The sequence below is a fragment of the Ascaphus truei genome, unplaced genomic scaffold (assembly GCF_040206685.1).
Source record: "Ascaphus truei isolate aAscTru1 unplaced genomic scaffold, aAscTru1.hap1 HAP1_SCAFFOLD_2030, whole genome shotgun sequence".
NCBI classification, from domain to species: Eukaryota; Metazoa; Chordata; class Amphibia; order Anura; family Ascaphidae; genus Ascaphus; species Ascaphus truei.
Genome location: NW_027454938.1, coordinates 31,253 through 39,405, shown reverse-complemented (window position 1 = coordinate 39,405; position 8,153 = coordinate 31,253).

Here is an 8,153-nt window from a genome sequence, read left to right as displayed (position 1 = left end):
ACCCTAACTTTCAACCCTAACTTTCAACCCTAACTTTCAACCCTAACTTTCAACCCTAACTCTTCTCTGATTGGTTAGTACCCAAATGAGTCACATACCTAAATTTTCGTATTCCCCTATAACCCTAACCCTAACCCTAACCCTAACCCTAACCCTAACCCTAACCCTAACTTTCAACCCTAACTTTCAACCGTAACTTTCAACCCTAACTTTTCTCTGATTGGTTAGTACCCAAATGAGTCACATACCTACATTTTCGTATTCCCCTATAACCCTAACCCTAACCCTAACCCTAACCCTAACCCTAACCCTAATACCCTAATACCCTAACCCTAATACCCTAACCCTAACCCTAACCCTAACCCTAACCCTAATACCCTAACCCTAACCCTAACCCTAACCCTAACCCTAACCCTAATACCCTAACCCTAACCCTAACCCTAACCCTAACCCTAACCCTAACCCTAATTTTCGTATTCCCCTATAACCCTAACCCTAACCCTAACCCTAACCCTAACCCTAACCCTAACTTTCAACCCTAACCCTAACCCTAACCCTAACTTTCAACCCTAACTTTCAACCCTAACTTTCAACCCTAACTCTTCTCTGATTGGTTAGTACCCAAATGAGTCACATACCTAAATTTTCGTATTCCCCTATAACCCTGGGCCAAACAAAAATAGAAAAATAATCCTAAGTGTCAACCCTAACTTTCAACCCTAACTTTCAACCCTAACTTTCAACCCTAACTTTCAACCCTAACTCTTCTCTGATTGGTTAGTACCCAAATGAGTCACATACCTAAATTTTCGTATTCCCCTATAACCCTGGGCCAAACAAAAATAGAAAAATAATCCTAAGTGTCAACCCTAACTTTCAACCCTAACTTTCAACCCTAACTTTCAACCCTAACTCTTCTCTGATTGGTTAGTACCCAAATGAGTCACATACCTAAATTTTCGTATTCCCCTATAACCCTGGGCCAAACAAAAATAGAAAAATAATCCTAAGTGTCAACCCTAACTTTCAACCCTAACTTTCAACCCTAACTTTCAACCCTAACTTTCAACCCTAACTCTTCTCTGATTGGTTAGTACCCAAATGAGTCACATACCTAAATTTTCGTATTCCCCTATAACCCTGGGCCAAACAAAAATAGAAAAATAATCCTAAGTGTCAACCCTAACTTTCAACCCTAACTTTCAACCCTAACTTTCAACCCTAACTCTTCTCTGATTGGTTAGTACCCAAATGAGTCACATACCTAAATTTTCGTATTCCCCTATAACCCTGGGCCAAACAAAAATAGAAAAATAATCCTAAGTGTCAACCCTAACTTTCAACCCTAACTTTCAACCCTAACTTTCAACCCTAACTTTCAACCCTAACTCTTCTCTGATTGGTTAGTACCCAAATGAGTCACATACCTACATTTTCGTATTCCCCTATAACCCTGGGCCAAACAAAAATAGAAAAATAATCCTAAGTGTCAACCCTAACTTTCAACCCTAACTTTCAACCCTAACTTTCAACCCTAACTTTCAACCCTAACTCTTCTCTGATTGGTTAGTACCCAAATGAGTCACATACCTAAATTTTCGTATTCCCCTATAACCCTGGGCCAAACAAAAATAGAAAAATAATCCTAAGTGTCAACCCTAACTTTCAACCCTAACTTTCAACCCTAACTTTCAACCCTAACTTTCAACCCTAACTCTTCTCTGATTGGTTAGTACCCAAATGAGTCACATACCTAAATTTTCGTATTCCCCTATAACCCTGGGCCAAACAAAAATAGAAAAATAATCCTAAGTGTCAACCCTAACTTTCAACCCTAACTTTCAACCCTAACTTTCAACCCTAACTCTTCTCTGATTGGTTAGTACCCAAATGAGTCACATACCTAAATTTTCGTATTCCCCTATAACCCTGGGCCAAACAAAAATAGAAAAATAATCCTAAGTGTCAACCCTAACTTTCAACCCTAACTTTCAACCCTAACTTTCAACCCTAACTCTTCTCTGATTGGTTAGTACCCAAATGAGTCACATACCTAAATTTTCGTATTCCCCTATAACCCTAACCCTAACCCTAACCCTAACGTTTATCTCTATGGCAATGAACAGACCCGCTTATTGCCCCCTGGTCCGACCCCCCAGAGATGGACTCCAACTGGACAAGCACAGTCTCACCAAGTATGTGGAGGGCACTGATCGGATTGACATGTTTCTAAGGAACTTTGAAACGCAGTGCCGGCGGTACGGGGTGCTTCCCCAGCATAGGGTTGCACGCCTGGACCCGCTACTCTCCAGCTTGGCTAAACAGACTTTGATGGCGCTTACAGAGGAGTTTGCTGATGACTATGACCACCTGAAAGAACTTTTGCTGTTTCAGCATGGTTTTACCCCTGAAGCTTACCGGGGTAAGTTCCGGCTGGAGGAGAGGCACCCTCAGGAGACCTATGTCACTTATGTGACCCGCATGGCTTTGTATGGGTTACACTGGGTGGAGGGCTCTGAGGCCAAGACTTACCAACGCCTGCTGGACCTCATCTTTCAGGAGCAGCTCATGCAGCAGTGCCCGCCGGCGGTGAGGGCTTTTGTGTATGATAAAAAGCCCAAGACCTACACCGAGGCGGCGAGGATGGCAGATGACTATGTGGTCAGCCGGTCCCAGATGACCGCCAAGGTACCAGCCAAAGCGGTAACCCCACCGGCGCCGGCCAAGAAAGCTGTGAGTACCCCCCAGTGGACCCAAAAGCCGCCTGCGGGCAGCGGGTCACAGAAGGCGGGAGAGCTCCGGCATGAGCGCCGGTGCTACAATTGCAACAGCACTGGTCACATCAGACCAGATTGCCCGGAACCCCTGCGTTCCAACGGACCCTATCGAGGGCAACGCACCCCAGCTGCAAAGCCGGTAGCCCGCGTGCGGGTGGCTTCCACCAAAGAACCAGGACCGGTCATGGAAACAACTCCCAGCGAGACGTCCCATGTCACCCCTACCCCGGTTTCTTCAGTGCCTACAGCCAGGAGCGGAGGACATCACAGCGCAGACCTGCAGCAGACGGACGGCAGGAGCAAGCATCTCACCCCGGTCACAGTCGGTGACCGGCAAGCAGTTGGCTTACTTGATTCAGGAGCTGCAGTGACCCTGGTCCGACCTGATATGGTCCGGCCAGAGGAATTGATCCCAGGCCCTGGGATACAGATCACTGTGGCTGACGGAGAGCCACGTTTCCTGCAGGTGGCCCGCATTTTTTTGTATTGGGGGGTGGGCAAGGGTGTGCGGGAGGTGGGGGTTTTACCAGGTTTGGATGCTGAAATTCTTTTGGGCAATGACCTGGGACCGATGACCTGCACCTACGACCGTGTGCCCCAGCCCGCTGCAGTGGCGGCGGTTACCCGGAGCCAGACCGCGGCAATGTCGGCGGTGGCCACCCCAGTCCCCCAGCCTTTGGGACCAATGTTAGCGGAGGGCACAGAGGAGCCCAGGGAGGTAAGCCAGGATCAGTTGCAACCACAGGCTGACTTACTGTTCCCCCTTACCGTGTCCCCTTCCCCTGACAATGACATGACTGGGGGGGGGGCAGATTTAGGAGCCCAGTTTAGGGAGGCAGTGAAGGCAGACCCTAACCTGGCCGGCGTGAGACTTCGGGCGTCCGAATCTCAGGCAGGGGAGGGCACTGAGCGCTGCCTATGGCATAAGGGACTCCTATACAGAGAAGAAGGGAACCCGAGAATAGAGAAGGGATTGACCGGTAAGCGACAGCTAGTAGTACCCCAGGGGTACCGACAGCAATTGTTACGGGTAGCTCACTCTATTCCGTTAGCGGGACATCAGGGGGTCACCAGAACGCGAGCCCGGTTATTGCAGCGTTATTTCTGGCCGGGGGCATCCAGGGATGTGGCTGATTTCTGCTGCTCCTGTGATGCCTGCCAGCGAGTAGGTAAGGTGGGCGACCGTGTGAAGGCACCCCTGAGACCCCTACCGATAATAGGGGAACCCTTCCAGAAGGTAGCGGTGGACCTGATAGGACCCCTCATGATTCCAAGCAGGTCAGGGAAGTGCTACATCCTCACGGTGGTGGATTTTGCCACCCGGTACCCTGAGGCGGTAGCGCTGGGCACCATAAGTGCCAAGACAGTGGCAGCAGCTTTGCTGAACATTTTTGCTAGGGTAGGTTTCCCTAGTGAGATCCTAACTGATCAGGGGTCGCAGTTCATGAGTGAACTGTTACATTGTCTCTGGGATGCCTGCGGTGTACAGCACCAGCGCACTACCCCTTACCATCCCCAAACAAACGGATTATGTGAGAGGTTTAATGGTACCCTGAAGCAGATGCTTCGGACCTTTATAGAGGCGGAGGGGAAAGACTGGGAGATTCACCTGCAGCACTTGCTGTTTGCATACCGAGAGGTACCGCAAGAATCTACAGGCTTCTCCCCCTTCGAGCTACTATATGGCCGCAGGGTACGTGGACCTCTGGACCTCTTCCGTGAGGGATGGGAGGGGGAGACTACTGCTACTGATGCTTCAGTGATCCAGTATGTAGTAGATCTCAGAGACCGGTTAGAGATGCTTATGGGGGTGGCCCAGGACCACCTCAGGGCTGCTCAGACCAAGCAGAAGCAATGGTATGACCAGCAGGCCCGTAGCAGAGAATTCATCCCAGGACAGCAGGTGCTTGTTCTCAAACCCACTCGGGAGAACAAGCTGATGGCTGCCTGGTCGGGACCGTACCCGGTTATCCGAAAGGTGAATGAGTGCAACTATGTTGTACAGGTAGCGCCTGAGAGGCACAAGACATATCACATTAATATGTTAAAGGAATACAGAGCACCGAGTATGGGAGCAGTAATGGCCATTTGTAGCCCACTGCTGGAGGATCCGGCGAGCAATGCTCTGCCTGATCTCCTAGGGGAGGCAAAGCAAGGAAACACTGTTGAGCAGGTAGAGATCGGGGCACAGTTGAGTGCTAGGCAGAAGGGAGAAGCCAGGGACATGCTAGCTCAGTATAGCGCCCTCTTCACTGACATGCCAGGGACCACACATCTCACCAAACACCCAGTACACACAGGGGACCTGCAGCCTCTGCATAAGCACGCTTATAGAGTGTCAGCAGAGGTCAAGACAAGTATGGAGAGAGATTGAGGAGATGCTGACCCTAGGGGTAATTACTCCGTCCCAGAGCCCTTGGGCAAGTCCAGTAGTCCTAGTGCCTAAGAAGGACAAAACCACCCGGTTTTGTGTGGACTACCGGTTGCTCAACGCTGGGACGGTGTCAGATGCTTACCCCATGCCCCGCATGGATGAGTTACTAGATGAACTCGCGGGGGCAAAGTATCTGACCACCATGGATCTGAGCAAAGGCTACTGGCAGATTCCCCTGACCCTGGAGGCTAGGGAGAAGTCAGCATTCATCACTCCAAGTGGCCTCTATGAGTTTTTGGTGATGCCATTTGGGATGAAGAATGCCCCGGCTACCTTCCAACGCCTGGTCAATAGGTTACTGGAAGGGATGCAGAGCTATGCCAGGGCTTACTTAGATGACATTGCTGTCTTTAGTAATTCCTGGGAATCCCACATAGGACATGTAGCTGCGGTGCTGGATAGAATCAGGGAGGCTGGGCTTACCTTAAAACCCACTAAGTGTATGGTAGGTATGGCAGAAGTCCTGTACTTAGGGCACAGGGTGGGTGGAGGGCATTTCAAGCCAGAGCCAGCCAAGGTAGAAGCCATAGTTCAGTGGCCTGTTCCAAAAACCAAGAAACAGGTCATGGCCTTTTTGGGCACCGCAGGGTACTACAGGAAATTTGTCCCACAGTACAGCGCCGTGGCCAAACCCCTGACTGATCTGACTAAGAAGCAACTGCCTGTGCTTATTACCTGGTCTCCTGCCTGTGAAACTGCTTTCCAGGCACTGAAAGCTGCGCTTGCTGAGGCCCCCATCCTGGCTGCCCCAGATTATACCAAGCATTTTCTTATTCAGACTGATGCCTCAGACTTTGGTGTGGGGGCTGTGTTGAGCCAGGTGGGGGACGACGGCAAAGAGCACCCTGTGGTGTATCTCAGTCGCAAACTGCTCCCCAGGGAGGTGGCATATGCCACCATTGAAAAGGAGTGCTTGGCCATTGTGTGGGCACTCAAAAAGCTCCAGCCCTATGTCTATGGGAGGGCTTTCACGGTCATTACCGACCACAATCCCCTGAGCTGGCTACAGAGGGTATCAGGGGAAAATGCCAAACTGCTGAGATGGAGCTTGGCTTTGCAAGAATTTGAATTCACCATTCAGCACAAAAAGGGTAGTGAAAACAGCAATGCTGATGGACTTTCACGCCAGGACTATCCCTCTGAGACTGAATTCATTAATGGTGCCAGCAGTGCCCCACTCCCCGTCAGGGCCAGTGGGCCACAGGACACGCATTAAGAAGGGGAGGTGTAGAGGGAGAGAGGGGGTGGCCCGGTATTAAAGGGGTTGCACCCCATTTGGCCACCCCTGACCGCACCAGGGAGACAAGGGGTTAACTGGGCTGAGGTCCAGAAATGTGATGTAACCCTTGTTATGACATGTAAATGTATTTTCCCCTGTTCCATTGTAATGTCTGGTTACTCAGTGTTTGCATCACACACACACTAGAATCCATCCGGGAGCACAAGGGTTAATAATTCTTTAATGATTATAGCTCTTTGTGTAAGTTTCCCGCCTTTTCGGGCACCATTTTGCAGGTCCCCATTGGCCGCCATTAGGGCTCAATGCATTTCAATAGGAATTTGTGCTGTTTTCGTCCTGTTTCCTGTAGTGACCAGCAGGTGGCGTCCGAGAGGGAGAGCGGCGGTTTCCCATTGAAAGTCAATGGGCTCATTGACTTCAATGGAGATGCCTCGAGGTAACCTAGTTGGCTGCCGTCCAGACCGCAAACCGCAAAGCGGATACAATGTCCTTCAAAAGAGCTAAAATCACTGGGTCAAGTTCAACGTCAATTAGCGGGGAAATAAACTGTTTTAGGGCACCTAGGGATAAAATTCTTTTTGCCCCTAGTTCCTAAGCGTCCCCCCACTCGACCACCACCGGGTCCCCGAATCCTGGACCCCCGATAAGGGTCGAACCAGATAGAGCGGGTCGCGCCATAGGCTTTGCCGGCGGCGGCAGAAACGGCTCAGAAAAATGACTAAGTGAGAAATGCTGAATTTTAGGAATCCATATCTCCGGTTCCGGAGGGTTCAGCGGATCAGGGTTTGGGGTATCTGTAGCCACTGCTCCGGCATCGCTGCAGAACCATCCTTGACCCGCTTGGACCAACCCGACGGAGTATGGACCCCCTTGAAGTTCGGGACTTTTCCCATAAACTTCAATGGCAGAAAACCCCCATTGACTTCAATGGCGGCGATTTACCATTGAAAGTCTATGGCGGAGCTGCCCGTTGTTTTCAATGGGGATTTAGTGAAAAGCTGAGATTTCTTTTTCAATGGAGATTTTTGTATTAAAATGATTTAATGTGCATTGGTGTAACTCCGGTTTCTTAGGTCGTAGCAAGTCGCTTTTTGGACCATATGGTGTCCCAGTTCTGGCAATGCGAACTGGGAAGTTTGGACCTGCTAAACCTAACGGAACCGGATATTTTAATACGTTTATGTTTTATGCTTAATAGTGTATCTTAAGGTATGGACAAAGACCCAGAAGAGATTCTTTTGGGCCATAAGGTAGCAGATGGCCCTGGGGACGCCGCTATGTCTAGGATTTAAGTGCTGTTCAAAGAGTTTTATCACCCTCACTGTTTATCCGAAGCCCAAACCAGGGCAGGTCTTAAGTGTTCCAGTTAACACCTTTCAACAAAGGTTTTCCTGCCAGAACTCCAAATGGTAGACTGTCTGGCATTCCTGACGTAAATGTGGGGCTTCAGAAATGAGACCCCCAGAGTTCTACTGCGCATGTGCCAACTAGCAGGGGGGCATGGGTCAGAATGCTTTCCCACGTTAGTGAGTGGCTGGAGGTAATTGGAAACCAATCCCCTGTGCTTAAGGTTAAGAATAGAAGGAGAATGGTTTATAAACTGCTGTCCACCCATATATCCTTTGTCTTCGTTTGCTGATATGGTTACCTGATATCACCTGAATGATTTCCTCACTGCTGAAAGAAATGCTACATCATACTT